General features: G+C 39.5%; 1 long non-coding RNA gene across 1 annotated transcript; it reads right to left on the bottom strand.

Moving 5' to 3' along the window:
• Positions 1-325: 325 nt before the first annotated feature.
• Positions 326-2,125, bottom strand: LOC132603363 (uncharacterized). Its single transcript, XR_009568183.1, has 2 exons — positions 1,795-2,125; positions 326-680 (listed from the first exon to the last, which is right to left on the bottom strand). It is a non-coding gene; the product is annotated as an uncharacterized LOC132603363 (long non-coding RNA).
• Positions 2,126-24,304: the final 22,179 nt, after the last annotated feature.

The following is a 24,304-nucleotide window of genomic DNA, read 5'->3' as shown; positions in this document are numbered from 1 at the left end:
AATAGTTTTAATATTGACAAATAATTGTCCAAGATGCAGAGCTGAAGTTATGACAAGCATTGACAACGCCCAAAGGTAATCAGTCTACTACACCACTTTAAAGTGCTTAAGATTGTAACTAAATTGCATTAAAGTGTCACTTTAAGCAAGGGGCATTGTTGGAGAACACGTGTGAAAAGAGAAAAAAGAAATAAAATTTCAGTTGTGTCAAGCACATCATTAATCATATCGGGTGCATTAGTACCTCTAGCAATCAAGAGTCATATGTATGAAATACTCAAAAGTAAGAAAATAGAAAATAGTAGAAAATGAAAATGCCAACACATTGAGAAACTCTACAACATATCTTCAATCATTAATGAGTTAATCATCACCTAATATCTAAATCCATTTTTGTCAATCTATACATAGCACAAGTGATCTTTGTTGAGAAGATGAATGGCAAAATCTGCATTTTGATGAAACGTCGGCTAGTCTCAACTACATTGTGTCTTTTACAGATCAGAAATAGAACAAAGAAACAAAAATTGTATCCAGCAGAGTGGAAATTTTTTACAGTAATGCTGAAAAAAGGTCTAGCTAGAATCAAGAGAAGAAAAACTGCAACATCCCCACAATAATATAAAATCACTTACCATATCTGAAATATTCATATGTAAAGAATTTTGCCTTCTACCAAACTACAAATAAAGAAGCATTGGTTAGAGATAAAATTTGCAAAATATATATAGAACGAGAAAAAGAAATGAATCAAAAAAAGGAAATATATTAGGACAAACCACCATCTAAACCGAGGAAAATTTACTGAAAAAAGAGAAAGAGAAGACAACGAAGGAATCAAAGGAAGAGGTGGTCCTATGGGTTATGCCTTTATGGAAGGAACTAAAAGTAAGACACGTGTGTTTACATCAGTACTAAAAATGCTACACGTGTATTTCTAAAAACTACTAAGGAACAATTACTGATTACTCTTTAAAGAAACCATAATTACCACATTGGCCTCTAAATGAATCATATGATTCAAAATTCAAAGCATCTAATACGGTAGCTTGATAAGAAGACAAACCTAGAAAATTTCATAAATTTTCTAATAATTATACATAAAAGTTAATTACTTGAGATGGAAGAACCTAGATTTCAGAAAAATCCTAACAATAAAATAGTTTATTCTCTTAAGCCAAAAATAATCAAAATTTATAAAAGTTAGAAACTAATTATCACTTTTATGAGTATTTTAGTTATTAGGTTATCAATTGATCCAAAAAATTAGAGAGTTGTACATTAGTCATTTTGCTACCCAGAAAATACTTGGGCATTTGGCAACAGTTAAAATTTGTGAGAAAAGAAAAATAATATAAAATTTCTTATATTTATTTTAGGCATATCTTCATATAACTTGGATGCATCAATTGTAAAAACTTAGGATTTCATCTGCCTTTGTAAGAATTTTAGAAGATAAAATAATTGAAAGAACAAAGGAAATGAAAAGCAAGAATACATTAAGATGGAAGAGAGAAGAAAAAATCATCACAAAATTATAGGTACAACACAAGCCAAAAACACAAAGCAAAACTGTGAAAACCAACACATTTCTCCAAAATTACTAAAAAGCTCAGCACAACTCACAAGCACAACAAACCCAAAATCAAAAAGCAAATGAAGAAATCTAAAAGTTAATCAAAAGCTAATGGCCAGAGAGACGAATAAACTAAGGAGAAAAGCTAAGAAAAGCCAATAATCAAGCAAAATGGCTTTAGAACAAACACAAATTAAAACTTCAAAGAGGAATTTTACCCGGGTTCTATACATTGATTGTGGTGGGTTATTTTGAATTGTTATCGCGTTGATATTTCTTGATGACATACTTTGATTATGATGGTTTATGGTGGATTGTTATTATACTTCTCTTTCTCGGCGCATTGGGTCGATAATGGCAGATCCAATGGTTATGGTGGGTTAAGCCAAGAGAATTATGGAATGTAGCTCTCAGCTTGAAACATATGCTAAATTCAGGAGAGGGCGGTGATAACTCTCATGGAATAGAAATAATGTTTTGAAGAGAAAAAATAAAACTGTCACGACCTTTTTTGCCTAAGCCGTGCAGGCACTTACCTTTCCACCTCGGTAAGGGAACCTCAACCAACAATAAATAAAGTCCCAAATACATAACCAATCAACGGAAAGAACAGATAAGTAAGTCTTCACGATATATATATATATATATATATATATATATATATATATATATATATATATATATATATATATATATATTATATTGCGGAATGATAATAATACCCCCCAGGTCTAGTCTGAATAATACAAGAGTATCTAATAAAGGGGAATAATACAAGTAGATATTACTAAAACATAAATGTCCATGTCTCTGGATAGAATAGGACATAAAGATAGAGAAGTCTTCAAGGTAGCGAACGGCCATGATCCCCCTGGAGACTCGAAGATAATACTGAAGTGACTATCAGTCACACGTCACAAAAGTGGATGCAATCTGGTACTCTGCATTCATAAAGGAATGCAGCTAGTGCAGGTCAGTACAATCAACAGTACTAGTAGGCATCATCGACCGATTAAGCATACCTAAAACAATTAAATAATAAATCAGACAAACCAACAAGTATAAGTCAATGTAATCAAATTCAAGTATTCGTCATCACCTATGTAAATCATCTAATCCCAAATGTGCCAAGTCTGAATATATCCAATCCAAATCTATCACGACCAGACTAGGGGGTCATGACGGGTACCCGGAGGTGACTAACGAGCACCACTCATACTGCTAGTCATCATACTTATTCTGCATTTATCAATTACTCTCACACTTATAGCCATAAGGAAAACCATTTTTTTTTAGTTTCAAACATATCTACATTTATATACATAAGCTCTTCGGTTATCAAAATAATACATATACAATGAGGAAATCGTGAGACCATAATACCCACACATACGTATCTATGAGCCTCTACTAGAGTACCAGACATAAAGACGGGACAGGACCCCGTCGTGCCCAAATATGTACACAAAATAATAAATCAAATAGCACCTCCAGAATAATGGAGTGCTCCTGTAATCTGCTGAGAGCTCCTACGGATCTGCACCATCTCCCTGTCTACCTGTGGGCATGAACACAGCGTCCAAAGAAAAGTACGTCAGTACGAACATTGTACTGAGTATGTAAGGCATGAAAAGAAACTGTCATAATAAAGAAATCATGAACATGAGGTGAAGATACAACCTGCTTAGCCTTTGAGAGTAAATGCATTTTTATACATATCACATATATCAACATATCACATGTACCATCGTCATTAACCCGTGTCCGGGTAAACATCATACGTCGCCCACTAGTGGTGTCATGTCCGGCCCTCTAGGCACGGTGTAATCATAAGCAGCCCGTCGTTGCGGTGACATGTCCAGCCTTCTAGGCATGATGGAATCGTATGCAGCCCGCCTTCGCGGTGACATGTCCGGCCTTCTAGGCACGGTGGAATATCATCATTATATATATCTCATAAGCCTATCATAAATCTTATCATCATCATCATATATTCATCATAAAACATGCATTAGAACTCATGGATTGTCTATAACTATATCAGGGTGACGTAAGGTCGAGAACCCCCGATTCCATTATGGAGTCACCATATTCATCATACCTCACCTTAAAGGAACTAGAATCATAAGGTGGGTCTAGCAATAAATAATAACATTAAAGGATAGTGTAAGGATCATTAGCTTCGTAGGAGTACCATATCATAAGCTTCAGGATCTCTAGGCTCAAACTCATCATCATCATTACCATATTCATGGCGTATTTCTCATCTCTATACCTCAAGAAGCTCCCTATCAACATTGATTCGTAGTTCATGGAACATAAGAAAATCATGGAGAATAAAGATAGTCATATCGTAAGAATCATGCTTTAGAAGGAAGGGACTAGCCTTACATACCTTTTCGTTTAGCTATTCTATCGTTTGGACGTTCTCCTCCAATGTTCACGTTTTTACCTTCAAGAGAGTTTTTGCACTAACATTAGACAATTGATAGCTGAAGCATACTTGAACTAAGCTAGAGAAAATTTAGGCAGCATCTCCTTTGTTTGTTTGACTTTCTCCATATCATATATCAACTCCCAATCATCAATGATAACATTGATAATTTCATATCCAACAATATCTATCAACCATTCGTTATTCAAGTCTCCTAATTCCATTCCAAAGGCATCCATAACCATGGCCATAATACAACATTGTATTCATCCTCATATAATGTTTCTCCCATATTCTTAATATTATTCATAACATAATTATAATCACAACATATCAAGAATCATGATTCATACTAAGCTATTACTCAACAATGTCACTATTTTCTTGTTTGTAACCCATTTTCTATTTTCTTCCATAATCCAAGTCTTTCAACCTCTCCCAGTCCAAATAACATGAAATAATCACAAAACTTACCTTTGATAGAGTAGGAATGAGTTTTGGATGAAAATACTTCTCTTGAGCAAAACCATAGTTCCACTTCCAATGAGATCCCTTGTCTTGGACGAACCCTAATGAGTTTCGTGCACTTGATTCTCTTGGATTTATGATATAAACCTTTGATTTCCTTTGTATTCTTGAAGATGAATTGTGTGGAACCCTCTAGAAGCCTTGAGATAGATGGAGAAGTGTGAAAAATGAAATTATTAAAGTGGGAACATGTATTTATACTTGCAACTTTATTCAGCCCGTCGGGACTTCCACGGACACTTATACGGTCCGTATAACATTGTACGGTCCGTATAAGTGGTCGTGGTTCACCATCATGAAAAACATCTTCCTACTGGGGGTTATATCGACCCCTTATACGGACCGTATAAAGTTATACGGACCGTATAAGTGGTCGTATAACTCCATTTCCCCGAAATGGTTTCTGTCGTTCGTTTGATCTCCAATCCTTATGGAACTTTCTCGACACTTGTTTAACACTTCATTACCAATCTAGGGATCGTTAAAACTCTTCCTTAATACATCATTAAGTCAACATTAGCTCGGTATTTTACGGAACTTTTCCAAAACACAACATATACTTTGCCTTTCTTAAGGAACTTTCTCCTCTCACTTCCAACGTCTTTGGAATCTTAATTAGAATCGTTAAATAACCTTTATTACTTATTGAAACACCGTATATTTCTTACCCTGCATTAGTCTATTTACTATGCAACGACATGAAATTTTCCGAGGTGTAACATCCTTCCCCCCTTTAAAAACATTCATCCGCGAATGTTAAGTTCTCGGGAATTCTATGAAAATTTCGCTAGAGTTTCCCCTGTAACATGGCACTATCACCCTGTCACAACAGCCCACAATAAACATGCCTCATAGGGCTACAACACAATAGCAATAAACTTGGCCACACACGATCCAAATACATGAAAATAAAATATACATACCTCACAATATTGATGTTTCATCTTGCACCTCTTCAGGGGATTGAAATAAGTGCGGGTACTTGGACTACATATTTTCTTCCACTTCCCAAGTCATTTCTTCTAGGTTATTATTTCTCCATAAAACTTTGACTTAAGCTACTTCTTTATTTCTGAGCTTCCGCACTTGCCTATCTAGTATAGCCATAGGTACCTCTTCATAAGCCAACTTTTCTGTCACTTGAACATCATCTACTGGCACAATTCTAGTGGGATCTCCAGCACATTTTCAGAGCATTGAGACATGGAAAACTGGATGGACTGCTTCAAGTCCTGAGGGTAAGTCTAATTCATATGCTACTTGGCCTACCTTGCGGATAATCTTATAGGGTCCAATATATCGAGGACTCAATTTTCCTTTCTTTCCAAACCTCTTCACGCCTTTCATTGGTGATACCTTCAGAAATACCCAGTCATCAACTTGAAATTCTAAGTCTCACCGACGATTGTCCGCATAGGATTTCTGGCGACTTTGGGGTGTCAATAATCGATCTCGGATAATCTTAACCTTTTCCACTGCTTGTTGAATCAATTCTGGACCTATTAATTGTGTCTCCCCGACTTCAAACCACCCAATTGGGGATCTACACTTTCTTCCATATAGAGCTTCATATGGAGCCATTTGAATACTGGAATGATAGTTGTTGTTGTATGCAAACTCAATAAGAGGTAAGTGGTCATCCCAGCTACCACCAAAATCTAGCACACATGCCCGTAACATATCTTCCAAGGTCTGAATAGTGTGTTCGGCTTGCCCATCAGTTTGTGGATGAAATGCCCTGCTAAGCTTTACCTGAGTACCCAAACCTTCTTAGAAAGACTTCCAGAATTTAGCTGTAAATTAGACTCCTCTATCCGTGATAATAGATATCGGGACTCCATGAAGTCTCACAATCTCCTTAAGGTACATCTTCGCATAATCTTCTGCAGAGTATGTGGTTCTGACTGGAAGAAAATGGGATGATTTCGTCAATCTATCCACAATCACCCATATAGAATCATACTTGCTTTGGGAACGAGGTAACCCTACAATGAAATCCATGTTTATCGCTTCCCATTTCCAAGTTGGAATTTCTATTACTTGTAATAATCCTCATGGCTTTTGATGTTCAATTTTCACTTCTTCATTCCATCCCACCAATACATTAACTTGAGGTCGTGATATATCTTTGTTGCTCCTGGGTGGATAGAATACCGAGAATAATGAGCTTCTTCTAGAATCCGACGACGTAATTCAGTCACATTCGGAACACATAGCCTACTTCGGTATCCAAGAACTCCATTTATAGAAAGTTCGAATGGAGACTTCTCTTTCTCATGGAATGTATCTCTATAGTGGCTCAATTGAGGATCTTCATATTGACGTTCCTTCACTTCCACATCCAAGGATGAAATAGTTGGATTATTAACATCAATTCCTGCACTGCCTGAGCCAATTAGACGAATTCCAAGGCTGGCTAGTTGGTGGAGCTCATGAATTAATTCTTTCTTCTTTGGAGGAACCACACATAAACTTCCCATTGATTTGCGGCTAAGTGCATCGGCTACTATATTCACTTTTTCGGGGCGGTATAAAATACTCATATCATAATCTTTCAATAATTCCAACCACCGTCTCCATCGAAGATTCAACTCCTTCTGTTTGAAAATATACTGGAGACTCGTCTGATAGTATAGATATCAACATGTACACTATACAAGTAATGTCTCCACATCTTTAATGCATGAATAACCGCAGCCAACTCAAGGTCATGGGTCGGGTAATCCTTCTCATGTTTCCGCAACTGCCTTGAAGCATAGGAAATGACTTTACCGTGTTGCATTAACACACATCCTAACCTAACACTAGAAGCATCACAATACACAACATAACCATCTGGCCCTTCTGGAAGTGTCAAGATTGGGGCCGAAGTTAATCTGTCCTTCAATTCTTGGAAACTACTTTCACAAGCGTCAGTCCATTGAAACTTCGCTGACTTCTGAGTTAGCTTCGTCAATGGTGCTGAGATGGAGGAAAACCCTTCCACAAATCTTCTATAATAACCTGCCAACCCCAGAAAACTACAGACTTCTGTAGGTGTTGTGGGCCTTGGCCAAGTCTTCACAGCTTCAATTTTCTGAGTATCAACTCGAATGTCATCAGCTGAAATAACATAGCCCAGAAAAGTCACAGAATTTAACCAAGGACATTTTGCATAAAATTCGCGAGTACGAAGAATTCCAAGGACAATGCGTAAATGGTCTGCATGCTCAGATTCTATCCAAGAATATACCAGAATATCATCAATGAACACGATCACGAACAAATCTAAGAGAGGCCTGAACATATTGTTCATCAAATTCATAAACATTGCCGGAGCATTTGTCAACCCAAATGACATTACCCAAAATTCATAATGGCCATATCTTGTTCGGAAAGCCATCTTAGGAATATCTTCTTCTCTAACCCTTACATGGTGATAACCCGATCTTAGATCGATTTTAGAAAACCACTTGGTGCCCTGTAACTGATCAAACAAATTATCAATTCTTGGTAGCGGATATTTGTTCTTAATCGTCACCTTATTCAGCTGCCTATAATCAATGCACATTCATAGGGAACCATCTTTCTTTCTCACAAATAGGACAGGTGCTCCCCACGGTGATGAACTGGGTCTAATGGACCCCTTTTCAAGCAAATCTTTCAATTGTGCCTTTTGCTCTTTTAATTCTACAGGAGCCATTCGGTACGGAGGAATAGAAATAGGCTTGGTGTCTAGCAATACATCAATAGCAAAGTCAATCTCTCTTTCCAGAGAAAAACCTGGGAGTTCATCTGGAAATACATCCGGAAATTCATTCACTACCGGTTCGGATTGAAAAGTTGGTGGCTTTGCTTCGATGTCATGAACTCGAACTAGGTGATAAATGTATCCCTTAGCAATCATTTTCCTTGCCTTAAGGTATGAAATAAACCTACCTCTGGGAGACGCTGTATTACCTTTCCATTCAAGCACGGGTTCTCCCGCAAATTGGAATCGAACAACTTTCATTCGGCAATCAACATTGGCATAACATGAATCCAACCAATCCATACCCATAATCACATCAAAATCTAACATTTTCAGTTCAATTAAAAACTTTGGTCTGGCGTTCACATACCACAATTACACAATTCCTGTACACTTGTCTAGCTATCACGAGATCACCAACCGGAGTAGACACCTCAAAAGGTTTAATTGGCTTGGGTTTCACCCCAATATGACCAGCAATATAGGGAGTAATATAAGATAACGTAGAGCCCGGATCTATCAACGCATAAACATCATGAGAGAATATAGTCAATATACCTATAACCACATCCGAAGAGGACTCAAGATCCTGTCGTCCAGCCAAAGCATATATACGGGGTTGAGTACCACCTGAACTGGACGCTCCCCTTCTACCTCTACCTCGACCTGCTGGAATCTAGGGAGTCTGCCCTATCCAGCGCACAGAAGAAGAACCAGCCGCTGATCCTATGGGCTGAACTCCACCTCAATTATACCTCGAGGGACAATCACTCATGGCATACCCCATCTGTCCACAAATATAACAAGCATCTGTACTTTGGCGACATGGCCCCGAATATAACTTTATGCACTGACTACATCGTGGGACCGATGGTCGCCTCTGGCTATAATCACCCCCACATTGAGAACATGAGGCTCTCGAACTCTGACCCTGTCCTGAGTGAATGGAGCGGTTGAATCTCCTGCCTATAAACCTAGGAGGTGCACTAGTCGCTGACTGACCTAAATATCTGAAATATGACTGCCTCGATCCCTTTCTATAGTCGCTACCTGTACCCATAGATCTGGCCCTCTTACTTTGCCCTCTATCAATATCGCGCTCACCCCTTTGCGAATGTTGCTGCTCTTCCAAATTCTGGGCGTGGGCTTGGATACGGGAAATATCCATCGCCTCTTGTAATGAAGCTGTCAGACAATCTTTAAACAAATGCGGCCCTAGGACCCTCACAAACCTATGCACTCTATCCCCTATATCAGACACCATAGTCGGAGCATATCTAGCCAATGAATTAAGTGAAGGCTATACTCCTGGGAACTCATGTTTCCTTGCTTCAAATTTAAGAATTTATCCGCTCTGGCCCGATGAACCTCGGGTGGCAAATAGTGGCGGGTAAAGGCATCTACAAATTCTTGGGGGGGGGGGGGGGGAGGTGCACTTTCTTTCCTTGAAGATATCCAATTATAATACCATAGGACTGCTACATCACGAAGTCTATAAGGTGCCAACTCCACAGATTTAGTTTCAGAGGCATGAATAATTTTCAATGTCCTCAACATCTCATCAATAAAACCTTGCGGGTCTTCATCTGGCTTTGACCCAAAAAACTCTGGAGGGTTTAAACTCATAAAATCCCGGGCTCGAGTACTGGTCGCCCTGTCACCTGAACGTGTGCTCTGCCGCTGTGCCTGAGTGGTAACTAACTATGTCAACAAATGGATAGCCTCAGTCACTTGTTGACCCGAAGTGGCCGGTGGAGGAACTAGAGGCATAGGAGCTGGAACCGAAGCCCCCTCTTGTTCTTCTATAATAGGTGGAGTATGAGAGGTGTTTGATGGAGCCTCATTATGTGATTCAACGTCCTCTACATTAGTTGGCGGCTCCCTTTCTACCCACCCTTCTATCATAGTCTTTCCCTTCTGGGCTGCTATAGCTTTTCTATTTGGCGGCATCACTGAAATCATAGCACACCATTAGGGAGGAGAAATTCTTAAAAAATGGCTCTATCCCACGATCTCATAAGGAGAAGAATGATCATTTTTCCTAAATGCCTTGTAGCCTCCTATTTATAGATGTGGCACGCAACATACCATAAACAAGACACTACTAGACACGGCTCGTAGACACTTCCTAGGACTGAACTACTCTGATACAACTTTTGTCACGACCCGACTAGGGGGACATGATGGGTACCCGGAGCTGACTACCGAGCACCACTCAAACTGCTAGTCATTTATCAATTACTCTCACACTTATAGCCATAAGGAAAACCATTTTTTTTTAGTTTCAAACATATCTACATTTATATACATAACTCTTCGACTATCAAAATACAACATATACAATGAGGAAATCGTGAGACCATAATACCCACACATACGTATCTACGAGCCTCTACTAGAGTACCAGATATAATGACGGGACAGGACCCCGTCGTTCCCAAATATGTACACAAAATAATAAATCAAATAGCACCTCCGGAATAATGGAGTGCTCCTGTAATCTGCTGAGAGCTCCTATGGATCTGCACTGTCTCCCTGTCTACCTGTGGGCATGAACATAGCGTCCAAAGAAAAGGACGTCAGTACGAACATCGTACTAAGTATGTACTAACAATCCTTGAAGAAGGTTGCATTGAATGTGGGAACGATTTCAGATAGCATAGAGTAGACAAAAGTCTTATAGTGATAAACAAGATTGTGATTTAGAGCTTATAAAAGGGAGTAGTTTGAAAGTTTTCAATACGAAATGAGTCATGAGATTCAGTCGAACGGTAAGTAAAATCTTAGGTATATTATTTCTTGTGGGATTTGGATCGAATCAGGTTGGTGCATGTGAACTTGCTTTACCTCTGTGATGGTCTGTTGTTCATATCTCGTGTTTCGCGTGTCCATGCCTAGATCATATGTTGGTGATGATAGCCAGAGGATTTGGAGCTTGATGAGAATTTGACTTATAAGGAGGGTCCGATATCAATTCTTGATAGGCAAGTGCGACAATTGAGGTCAAAGAAGGTAGCTTCAGTCAAAGTGTTATGGCGTAATCACCTAACTGAGGAGGCTACTTGGGAGTCCGAGGCGGAAATGCGAGATAAATATCTTCATTTATTTGACGCGACAGGTATGATCTAGATCCGTTCGAGGAAGAACGTCATTTTAAGTGGTGGAGAATGTAATAACCCATATTAAATTAGGGGTTATTTTGGTATTTAATCAAAATAGAAAAAATAGAAGAATTAAATGGTATTAAATAAAAGAAAAGGAGAATAAGAGTGTGAAAAAAAAGGAATTAAAGGGAGATAAATGGGCCAAGCCCAATGAAAAGGAAAGGTCTTCAACCTAAATCATTGATTTGAAGGGGAAAATAGTGTCAGATTTTAGACTTCGATATATCGTTGGAATTGTCTCATTAAGACCTTTCCGAAAACCTGTGTCTTGTCGGGTTTCGAACACATTGACCAGAGGGCGTTTTCATCCTTTAAAATTTGACTTTAACCGTTTAAGCCTCTAAAAATATAGAAGTGGTTTATCCTAAGGGTTTTGACCATTCTAAATCCATTTTTGTGTAGTTTGAGGCAATCCAGAGACTCGAGAACGCAGTTTTGATTTACTGAGAAGTGTGCGTGAATTGTGAATTTGAGGTAAGTGAAACTTTAAACTTTGGGTACTTGCTTTTCAAAACCCGTTTTAAAAAATATGTTTTGTCTGCCTAGTCCATGTGTTGGGACGAGCGTGTGCTTGGCAGAATCGGTGGTCCTTCAGGCCAGCCGCATGTATTTTATTTTCAAATACTCTAAAACTCTCTTTATAAATTGTTTCGTAATGTGATACGGCTGTGAGCCATGAGATTGGGGCATTGTGTATGCTTCCCTTTGGCATTGTGTATGCTTCTTAATTTTACTGGGCATTGTGTATGCTCCCCTTAGCATTGTGTATGCTTCTTGATTTTATTGAGGCATTGTGTATGCTTCTCGAGCATTATGTATCCTTCTTGATATATTTGACACATTGTGTATGTTGTTGTGGATTCGTGGTGTTGATAAATTCTTTAACTGCTGTTATGACAGGTCCTTAGTGTAAATTGTGTTGAGATATATACTATTCTTGATAAACGATTGTTTGGACCTTGTTGGATATTATATTACGATATAATTCTTGTGTATAATATAAAGTGCTTGTTGTATGTTTGTATTTTCTAACAGTATTTAGAGTGGCGGGTCGTGGATCTTACTGGGTTATATTTACATATAGCTCACTCCTTATTTGCATGTCCATGCAGATATTGTTGGTGACGACGAAGCTAGTAGCTCACGAGTTTGCTAGAGTTAATCTGTTGGTTGAGGTGAGTCGCCGCTTTGTTCGTGGAGGCTACCAAAAGTGTCTTTATCATTTATTTATTAATGTTTTTTTTTTCTTTTGGGATATACAAACCCGAGTCTTTTGTAATTCTCTTAGATGCTCCATGGTCTAGAGTGGGATTTGGGCAAGAGTATTTGATTAATATTTTGAGACACTAATTATCTGTAATAAATTATTATATTATTTGAGTGCTTATTTAATTTGGTTAATGCTGCAAAATTATGGTTAAGATATGAAAATGTGGTTCGCCTGGCCGGTGGTGTGTGATGGGTGCCAATCACGTCAAGGGGGTATTTTGGGACGTGACACCGAGGTTCATGAAACCTCTTGGAACTTGTGCGACATCCGGAATAAGGGGGGTGATGACTTTGCCTTCCCACCACCTAGGTTTTAAGATGAGTTTAAGGACATGGACATACATATGCACATTGTGTGAGCTTGTGAATAAATAGGACATTATGCTTGTATGTGTATATTTGTGTATATGATAGGACTTATGAGTGAATATGGATTGTTTATGTACGTGTGTATAGCTATACCTGTGATAAGATCAGTAAATATGAACTAACCGGGGTATTTATTTCTTTCCTTCTTCACTACATGGCCATTTGGGCCAAGGTCCAGCCACCCTATTGGTTCAAAGGCCCAATAGGGAAATTCCTTCAAAATTCGCTGAGTCTAGGAAGAAAAGAAAAAGGGGAAGCTAATATATTGAAGGCCCAGTCATGGGTGAAAATGACATGAAGGCCCAATCATGGGTGAAAATGGTTACTAGGGGTTTGGTACACCCCTAATCTACCATCCTTTTATTATTCATGCCATTTCTACTTGCTTAAAATTTTTTTCTGTATTGTAATAATACTTGTAAAAAACCCACGGTATTATTGGAATCGTTTATGTTTCGAATTAGGCATCTTAGGCAAAAGGTGCATATGTCGTTTAGATGACTCTAGATCCTTAAAACAATTTCTTTTGAAAATCTAGAAAAAAACACGTACTGATTTTGAAACTTAAAATGGGAAGCAAACTGCGTCTGTTTTTAATAACAACAAGACTAAAGATCTTTTTTTTTAAGAACAAAATAATATGATGCATTGTTCAAGACTAAAGAGGATAAGTAAATTAGACAAAATCCTTTTCAATGATAAAACAAGTTTTCTGGGTTTTGAGTTGGCAAAATATGGTAGTTTGGGCTAGAGTCCACCTAAGTTCTTTTTTAAGAAAAAGCAGATGTTCAAAATATTCTTGGGCCAGAGCCTATATAGCTTTGTCTTTTGAAAAATCAATGATGTAAACTCCTTCTGGTATAAATCTATGGTTAAGAAATTTTGGGCCAAGGCCCACGTTTTAAATAACTGAATTAGGTATTTGGGCCAAAATTGATTAAACAAAACAAGTGGACTTCAAGCCGAATTTTTTCCTTAAAATAAATCTGGGACTTTACCCAAAAAATGACGAGCACCTTTTTTCAAAAATATATAAATCATTTCTCCATAGAACTCAATTCATTTTTTAAAGAATAATGTTCAATATGTCTAAAATTATGAAAAAACCTCTTTTGGCAAACCAAACGGTCAAATTTTATACACCCAAGTTACAAAGTTTTAGATAAGGATGTTCTAGAAATGTATTAAACAGATTAACCCGGTCCATTATGAGTCAAGCATGAACAAAACCTATTCACCCCAGAATATAAAAATAAACTTTCTATCTTTTATAGAAAAAACTACTATCCTTATATATAAAAGAAACTAGTTGTATCCGGATATCATAAATCCGAATATAAATACTCTATATGTAAAGGGAATATATTCAATTCTTTTCAAAATGATATGTAAAATATAACAAGACGTTTTCGGGAAATAAACACTAAATAAACAGTTCATGCAAACACTAACACATTGGAATTCGAAGGTCAACCGTATAGTACAGATCCTTAATACTAGGGTGCCTAACACCTTCCCTAGGGGATCACCAGAACCGTTACCTAGAACTTTGGATTAAAAAAGTGTTACACCCTGTATCTTCGAAGAACACTTATCAAATTTGAAACATAAGTACGTTGAGTTAGGGTTAAGTAAAACCACTTTGGCATATAATGTTACACCTCGGAACTTTGGGTTTGCTCAGCGGTGAAGGGACTAACGTAAGTTAAGGTGGACATGATGCCCCTACAAGTAAGAAGGGATACTTAATAATTAGAATTAAGATTCCAAAGAAGTTAAAGGCAAGGGAGAAAAGCTCGTTAAATGAAACTTCACCGCAGTTCTGCGAAAGGGGGTTCGACGGTCATTCTTTGTACCGTCGAACGAGTCGACGCTTCGTCGATCGTGCCGTAAAATTGAGCTGGAGCGAAGACCATTCGACGAATAGGTCGACGCTCCGTCGATTAGTTCGACTGACCGTTCTTCTCACCGTCGAATGAAAAGAAACAACATATTGCTCACTGGAAATTTAACGACTTCAACGACCAGATCGACGCTCCGTCGATCGTACCGTATATCTTGGTCGGGACTGATTTCATGATTTAATATAAGGACCCTCCCTCATTTTATTTCATTTCATTTTCATTCTCCACACACCAAAGAAACCTCTAGAACCTTCTCCATCATTCATCCACAAGAAATCAAAGGAAAACCATGGTCAACTACACCAAATCCATGAAATCAAGTGTATGAAACCCATTAAAAGCTCATCTAAGCCAAGAAAACTCAAGAGAAGTGAGTTAGGGTTTTGATGCAAGAAGAGAAGCTCCACTTGAGTATTGTTCATCCATCATCTAAGGTGAGTATTATGACTCTTTTATATGGTTTGAGTGGTTAAAAGTTGAAACACTTCGATTGTGGAAAGACATAGAAATTGGGTCATGAATGTGTGAATAGTGTCATTGTTGAGTAGTGATTGGATTGAATCATGAGTGTTGGTATGCTGTGATTGTGAATATGTTATAAGTGACATTTAGACCATGGAGTAAGTATTATATATGAGAAAACGCGATAACGAGTTATAATCATAATTGTGAAGAAATCAAAGAGAAATGGTGAATTGTGGTAAGTTTGGATAAATGATGATTGTTGTTGCTATATTGTGAATGTTGTTATTAACTTTGGGAGTTGATATAGAATGTGGGAAAAGTATTATAAACAAAGGAAGTGCTTCCCAATTTTCCCTAGAAATAGTGAAATGTTCTTATAGCCGAGTAACTAATGTTAATGCGATTCCTCTTGAAGGTAGAAACGTGGGCACCAAAGGAAACCAAGCGAATGATAGATTAGTTAAGCGCAAAAGGTATGTGAGGCTAGTCCTTTCCTTCTATGGCATGAATCCTATAGCATCACTTTCTTTCTTCTCCATGAATCTCTTAAGTTCCGGAAAGATATGAGCCTATAAACCTAAATAGCTACACAAGGTAATGAGTTAAAGTATAGAAGTTTTAGATGCTCATGATATGATGTTCCTAAAGTGTCAATGACATCATTTATTGCCTACACTCACCTCATATACTATTCCCTTCAAGGTGAGGCAGGATGTTAATGAGTGCTCCATAAGGAAATCGGGGGATCACGACCTTATGTCACCCCGATAAAGCATAGTTGTCCTTGAGTCTTTATGCATGCACTATGATGAGCATATTATGATGATGATCTAACACTGCACCTATTTGGCCGGACAGTCACCGCTAAGGCGGGCAGCGCATACACCATGGCCAGACGGCACGGGCAGACACCACTAGTGGGTGGCATGAGATGATACCCCGGACGCGGGAGGCCTGGACGCAGGCTAATGATTATTACACCGATCTGATATGGAAGGGCAGCTTATATATTTATGCATATATGATATGATGATGATTATGAGTAAGCCAGCATGCACCACTTCCTTTATATTTGACAGTCAGATACAAATGTTCCTTATTGATGCTTCTTTTATTTCATTGATGTGATATTATTGTTTATGCCTCTCATACTCAGTACAATGTTCGTACTGACGTCCGTTTTCTTTGGACGTTGTGTTCATGCCCACAGGTGGACAGGGAGGTGATCTTGATCCAGACTCGTAGGAGCTGTTAGCTATTTTAAGAGCACTCCATTGTTCCGGAGGTGCTTATGGTTATCCTTTTATGTACATGTATGTTTTGGGCACGACGGGGTCCTGTCCCGTCCATATGTCTAGTACTCTAGTAGAGGCTCGTAGATACGCAGTGTGGGTGGTATGGTCTCACGAGGTTGCTACCATGTATATATATGTAGATGTTATTTCAGATGACCAAAAGGCTTGTGCATATAAAAGTATTTATGTCTTTGAATGAAAGATGATTTTCTCATAATTTGAGTATAATTTTGATAAAAGAAGCGTTTAATGAGTATGATAAGTAGTAAAATGAGGGGTGCTCGGTGGTTAGCCCCGGGTACCCGTCGCGGCCCCTGGTCGGGTCGTGACAAAAGTGGTATTAGAGCAGTTCAGTCCTAGGAAGTGTCGACGAACCGTGTCTAGTAGAGTCTTGTTTATGGTGTGTTGCGCGCTACGCTAATAAACAAGAGGCTACTGGGCATTTAGGAAAATGACCATCTTTCTTCTTATGAGATCGTGCGATAGAGCCATGTATAAGATTTTACCCTCCCTAATAGTGTGTTGTGATTTCAAAAATGCCGCCAAAGGGAAAAGCTACAGCCGCGCAGAAGGCCAAGACTACGACAAAAAGGCGGGTAGAAAGAGAGCCTCCGATGAATGTAGAAGAAGGCGAATCACATAATGAGGCCTTGTCTAATACTTCCTCCACCCCGCCCAATGTAGAGGAGCCAGGAGGAGCTTTAGCTCTAACTCCTCCACCGGTTGATTCGGGTCAACAAGTGACCGAGGCCATCCAATTATTGACACAATTGGTTGCCACACTGGCACAGCGGCAAAATGCGGGCCCAAGTGATCGGTCAGCTAGTACCCGAACCCGTGATTTTATGAGTTTGAATCCTCCGGAGTTTTTTGGGTCAAAGTCGAATGAAGACCCGCAAGGTTTTATTGATGAGATGTTGAGAACATTGAGAATTATTCATGCCTCCGAGACTGAATCCGTGGAGATGGCATCTTATAGACTCTGAGATGTGGCGGTGTTGTGGTATAATAATTGGATAGCATCGAGAAAAGAGAATGCGCCTCCTCTCATTTGGAAAGAATACATCGATGCCTTCATTCACCATTATTTGCCACCCGAGGTCCACCGCCATTATTTGGCAAGTTTGAATCCTCCGGAGTTTTTCGGGTCAAAGTCGAATGAAGACCCGCAAGGTTTTATTGATGAGATGTTGAGAACATTGAGAATTATTCATGCCTCCGAGACTGAATCCGTGGAGATGGCATCTTATAGACTCTGAGATGTGGCGGTGTTGTGGTATAATAATTGGATAGCATAGAGAAAAGAGAATGCGCCTCCTCCCATTTGGCAAGAATACATCGATGCCTTCATTCGCCATTATTTGCCACCCGAGGTCCACCGAGATAGAGCGGATAGATTTCTAAATTTGAAGCAAGGAAATATGAGTGCCCGGGAGTATAGCCTGTAATTTAATTCCTTGGCTAGGTATGCCCCGACTATGGTGGCCGATATGGAGATAGGGTGCACAGGTTCGTGAGTGGTTTGGGGCCACATTTGTTCAAGGATTGTTTGACGGCTTCGCTACAAGAAGGGATGGATATTTCCCGAATACAAGCCCATGCCCACAACTTAGAGGGATGACAGCCACTACCAAGAGGTGATCGTGATATTGAAAGGAGGCAAAGCAAGAGGGCCAGATCTATGGGGGCAGGCAGTGATTATAGAGGGGGATCGAGGCAGACTTATTCCCAACATTCAGGCCAGTCGGTGACTAGTGCACCTCCTCGATTCACGGGTAGGAGATTTGATCACTCCTTTCATTCAAGACCGGGTCAGAGTTCGAGGGCCTCGGATTCTCAGTTCAGGGAAGATTATAGTAGAGGATACCCTCAGTACCGCGATGCAGCCAATGCGGTAGACTACATTCCGGACAATGTCGCCAAGATTCAGATGCTTGCTATGCCTGTGGCCAGGTTGGGCATATGATGCGAGATTTCCCATCGACGAGTTGTAGAGTGGGGATTCAGCCCACAGGATCAGCAGCTGGCTCCTCTTCAATGCGCCCGATAGGGCAGACTCCTCAGATTCCAGCGGGCCGAGGTAGAGGCCGAGGGGGATTGTTTACTTCAGGTGCCACTCAGCCCCGTATATATGCTTTAACCGGATGACGGGATCTTGATTCCTCCCCAGATATGGTTACAGGTACATTATGCATATTTTTCTATGATGTATATGCCTTGATAGAGCCGGGTTCTACTTTTTCCTATATTACCCCGTATGTTGCTGGTAGTATTGGGGGTGAAACCTGAGCCAATCAAACTTGTTGAGGTATCTACTCCGGTTGGTGATCCCGTGATAGCTAGGCAAGTGTATAAAAATTGTGTGATAGTGATATGTGATCGCCAAACTAAAGCTGATTTAGTTGAGCTTGAAATGTTAGAATTCGATGTGATTATGGGTATGGACTGGTTGGCCTCATGCTATGCTAATGTTGATTGTCGGATGAAAGTAGTTTGATTTCAATTTTCGGGAGAACCCATGCTTGAGTGGAGGGGTAATACAGCGTCTCTAAGAGGTAGGTTCAATTCCTATCTCAAGGTAAGAAAGATGATAGCCAAAGGCTACATTTATCATCTAGTCCGAGTTCATGATACCGAAGAAAAGTCCCCAACTTTCTAATCTGTTCAGTTAGTAAGTGAATTTTCGGATGTATTTCCAGATGAACTTCTAGGCCTTCCTCCAGAAAGAGAAATTGACTTCGCCATTGATGTGTTGCCGGACACCAAGCCTATTTCTATTCCTCCTTATCGAATGGCTCCGGCAGAATTGAAAGAGCTAAAGGCGCAATTAAAAGATTTGCTTGAAAAGGGGTTTATTAGACCCAGCTTATCGCCATGGGGAGCACCAGTCTTGTTCGTGAGAAAGAAAGATGGTTCCCTACGAATGTGCATCGATTATAGGCAGTTGAACAAGGTGACGATAAAGAACAAATAACCTCCCCCCAGGATTGATGATTTATTTGATCAACTACAGGGTGCCAAGTGGTTTTCTAAAATAGACTTGAGGTCGAGTTATCATCAAGTGAGGGTTAGAGAAGAAGATATTCCCAAAACAGCCTTCAGAACGAGATATGGCCATTATGAGTTTCGGGTGATGTCGTTTGGGTTGACTAATGGTCCGATAGTGTTCATGAATTTGATGAACAATGTATTCAGGCCACTCTTGGATTTATTTGTGATAGTATTCATTGATGATATTCTGGTGTATTCTCGCACAGAATCAGAACATGCCGATTATTTACGTATTGTTCTTGGAATTCTTTGAGCCCGAGAATTGTATGCAAAATTTTCAAAGTGCGAGATTTGGCTGAATTCCGTAACATTTCTGGGCCATGTCATTTCAGATGACGGTATTCGAGTTGATACTCAGAAAATTGAAGCGGTAAAGAATTGGCCAAGGCCTACGATGCCTACCGAAGTTCATAGTTTTCTGGGATTGGCAGGTTATTACAGAAGATTCGTAGAGGGCTTCTTATCTATTTCAGCTCCATTGACGAAGCTAACCCAGAAGTCAGCTAAATTTCAATGGAATGATGCATGTGAACGCAACTTCCAAGAGTTGAAGGACAGATTAACTCAGCTCCAGTCTTAACGCTTCCAGAAGGGTCAGATGGTTATGTGGTAAACTGTGATGCTCCGGTGTTGGATTAGGATGCATGTTAATGCAGCACGGTAGGGTCATTGCTTATGCTTCGAGGAAGCTGCGGAAACATGAAAAGAACTATCCAACTCATGACCTTGAATTGGCCGCAGTCATTCACGCATTAAAGATATGGAGGCATTACTTGTATGGGGCGCATGTCAATATTTATACAGATCACAAGAGTCTCTAATACATTTTCAAGTAGAAGGAGTTGAATTTACGACAGAGGCGATGGTTAGAATTATTGAAAGATTATGATGTGAGCATCTTATACCACCCCGGAAAAGTAAATGTAGTAGCCGATGCGCTTAGCCGCCGATCAATGGGTAGCCTATGCGAAGTTCCACCGGAAAGGAAGGAAATGATTCATGAGCTTTACCAGCTAGCTAATCTTAGAATACGTGTAATTGATTCGGGTAGTGCAGGGATTGGTATTAATGATTCCATAGTTTCGTCCCTGAATGTGGAAGTGAAAGAGCATCCGTATGAAAGTCCTCAGCTGAGCCAGTATAGAGACACACTTCATGAAAAAGAGAGATCTCTATTTAAAACTTCGATGGATGAGATTCTTAGATACCAAGGCAGGCTATGTGTTCCGAATGTTGCAGAATTGCGCCGACGAATTCTGGAAAAAGCCCATTATTCTCGGTATTCTATTCACCCAGGTGCAACAAAGATGTATCACGATCTCAAATTGATATATTGGTGGAATGGCATGAAGAGAGACATAGCAGAATTTGTAGCCCAATGTCCAAATTGCCAGTAAGTAAAAATCGAACATCAGAAGCCAGGAGGGTTATTGCAAGCGATGGAAATTCTTACGTTGAAATGGGAAATTATCCATATGGATTTTATTATAGGATTGCCCCGTTCCCAAGGCAAGTATGACTCTATATGGGTAATTGTGGACAGATTAACAAGGCATCTCATTTTCTTCCAGTCAGGACCACATACACAGCAGAAGATTATGCGAGGTTATATCTCAAAGAAATTGTGCGACTTCATGGTATTCCACTATCCATTATTACAGATAGGGGAGCACAGTTTACAGCCAAATTCTGGAAGTCCTTTCAAGAAGGTCTAGGTACCCAGGTGAAGCTTAGCACGGCATTTCATCCACAGACCGATGGACAAGCCGAACGTACTATTCAAACTTTGGAAGATATGCTACGGGCATGTGTATTTGTTACACCTCAGAAATTTCTCCGTACTTGTATGATGAGTGGAATGATGAAGAGTTGAGTGAATGATGTTTTATTAAGTCGGGAATGGCTAATTAAGAATTTTTGGAAAATAAGAAAGTCGCGGAAAATTTTCTTTCCAGTGGTCGTATATGGCACTATACGGCCCGTAAAGTGATTTACGGACCGTATAGTGCAATCGTCCTCCAGCATGTCAAAAATCCCAACTTTCTGTAAATGTTGAATATGGTTAAATACGACCCAGTTTACGGTCCGTAAACCAGGTCGTAAACTACCATGTCCATCAGCCAAAACTTTCTGTCTTTGAAATGGTTAAATATGGCCACAGTGGACGGACCGTAAATCAAAATACGGTCTGTATATGGTGGTTTACGACCACTGTTCATCCCGACAAGAATTCATTAAAGATCAGATTTTGTGATTTTAAAAAGGGACTTAGGCTTCATATTATTTCATTATTCATTCAACAACTCAAGAGACCTCTAGAACATTCCAAATAATTCCTCCACAAGACTTCAAGAGAATTAAAGGGGATATCAAGATCAACACCACCAAATTCATGAAATCAAGTGTAAGAACACAATAAAGGATCATCTAACTGAAGAAATTCCAAGGAAGGTGGAACTAGGGTTTGGCTAAGTGAAGTATTTCAACTTAAGGATTGTTCAACCATCATCTAAGGTAAGTTTCATGATTATTCCATGTTGTTTGAAGTGTTGGAAAGCTTAGACACTTGAAATGTAGAAGAACATAGAGAGTGGGTCATTATTGAGTTAATAGTGACATAAATGAATGATAGTGGAATTGAATTACGAATGTTGAAGTGTTGAGAGTACAATTACATTATAAACGATGTTTATATCATGAATCAAGCATTAAATGCATGAAAACGGAAAGACGATTAATAAGGCTAAGTATGGGGGAAATTGGAGAAAAATGGTGGATTTTGCTAAATGTACGTAAATGACGATTGTCGATTGTGATATTATGAGTAATGTTATGAATGTTGGGAGTTGAGATAAAGCATGAGAAAAGTAGTATAAACGAAGGAAGCGTTGTCCGACTTTTCCTAGAATTAGCGATGCGTTCTTGTAGTTAGTTACTAACGTTGATCCAAATTCTCTTATGAAGGTAACGACGTGATATTGAAGGAGAGCAAGTGAGAGATAGTCTAGCTAAACGACCAGGTATGTGTGGCTAGTCCTTCTTTCTAATGGCATGAATCTTTTAACTTAAATCCCTATTCCTTTCATGAGTTCTTACATTCTAAGAAGTTAAAAGCTTATACCTATGAATGTCCATATGAGATAAGTTATGCGATATGATGACACTAGAATGATGATGATGTTATTCCTTGCCTACACTCACCTTATGTACTAGTCCTTTCAAGATGAGGCAGAATGTCCATGATGGTTACATAATGTAATCGGGGGATCACGACCTTACGTCACCCCGACAGAGTAAAGTTGATCATTAGTCATATATACGCATTATGATAATATAAGTATTTTATGATAAACATATTACTATGAGTATTTACATTAAGCATGTCATGATTGCATTCACACCGGTCCTGGTTGGCCGGGCAGACACCGCTTTGGCGGGCGGCGATACGGATACACCACGACCTACGGGCATGGGCAGACACCACTAGTGGGCGGCATGAGATGGTACCCCGGACGTGGGAGGCCTAGACGCAGGCTAATATTATTGATTATCACACCGTTCCGACATGGACGGGCAGCTTGCATATGATGCATATATGTCATGATGATGAGTATGAGTAAGACAACATGCATTACTTCTTTATGATTATCAGTCAGATCCAGATGTCTCATGTTGATGTTATCCTCATCTTATTGATGTTTCCTTTCATTATGTATGCCTCTCATACTCGGTACAATATCCGTACTGACGTCCTTTCTTCGGACGCTGTGTCCATGCCCACAGGTAGACAGGGAGGAGAGCTTGGCCCAGATCCTCAGTAGCTACCAGCGGATAGAGAGCACTCCATTGTTCGGAGGTGCTTATGGCCATTCATTTGATGTACATATACATATGCATATTTTGGGCACGACGAAGTCCTGTTCCGTCTGTTTATACAGTATGTCAGTAGAGGCTCGTAGATACGCAGTGTGGGTTAGATGGTCTCACAAAACGCTATTACCATATATATATTATTTTATTTTGATGGCCGAAAGGCAAATGCATATAAGTATTTATGTTTTTATTTAAATATGATTTTCCTACAATTGGTATGAAAAGTTGATGAAAGAGCATTAAATGAGTAGTAGGTAAGCGGTGCTCGGTAGCTAGCTCCGGGTACCCGTCGCGGCCCCTAGTTGGGTCGTGACAGAAGTGGTATCAGAGCAGTTCGCCCTAGGAAGTGTCTACGAGCCGTGTCTAGTAGAGTCTTGTTTATGGTGTGTTGCGCGCCACGCTAATAAACAAGAGGCTACAGGGCATTTAGGAAAATGACCATCTTTCTTCTCATGAGATCGTGCGATAGAGCCATGTCTAGGATTATATCATTCCTAAAGGTGCGTTATGGTTTCAGAAAATGCCGCCGAAAGGAAAAGCTAAAGCTGCCCAGAAAGGCAAAGCTTCGACAAAGAGGCAGGCGGAAAGAGAGCCTCCGGCAAATATAGAGGAAAGTGAATCGCAAAGTGAGGCCGCGCCCAATGTA

The sequence above is a fragment of the Lycium barbarum genome, chromosome 7 (assembly GCF_019175385.1).
Source record: "Lycium barbarum isolate Lr01 chromosome 7, ASM1917538v2, whole genome shotgun sequence".
In the NCBI taxonomy this organism is placed as follows: domain Eukaryota; kingdom Viridiplantae; phylum Streptophyta; class Magnoliopsida; order Solanales; family Solanaceae; genus Lycium; species Lycium barbarum.
Note: the sequence above shows the minus strand (reverse complement) of the source record. Positions and strands in the feature narration are given on the sequence as shown.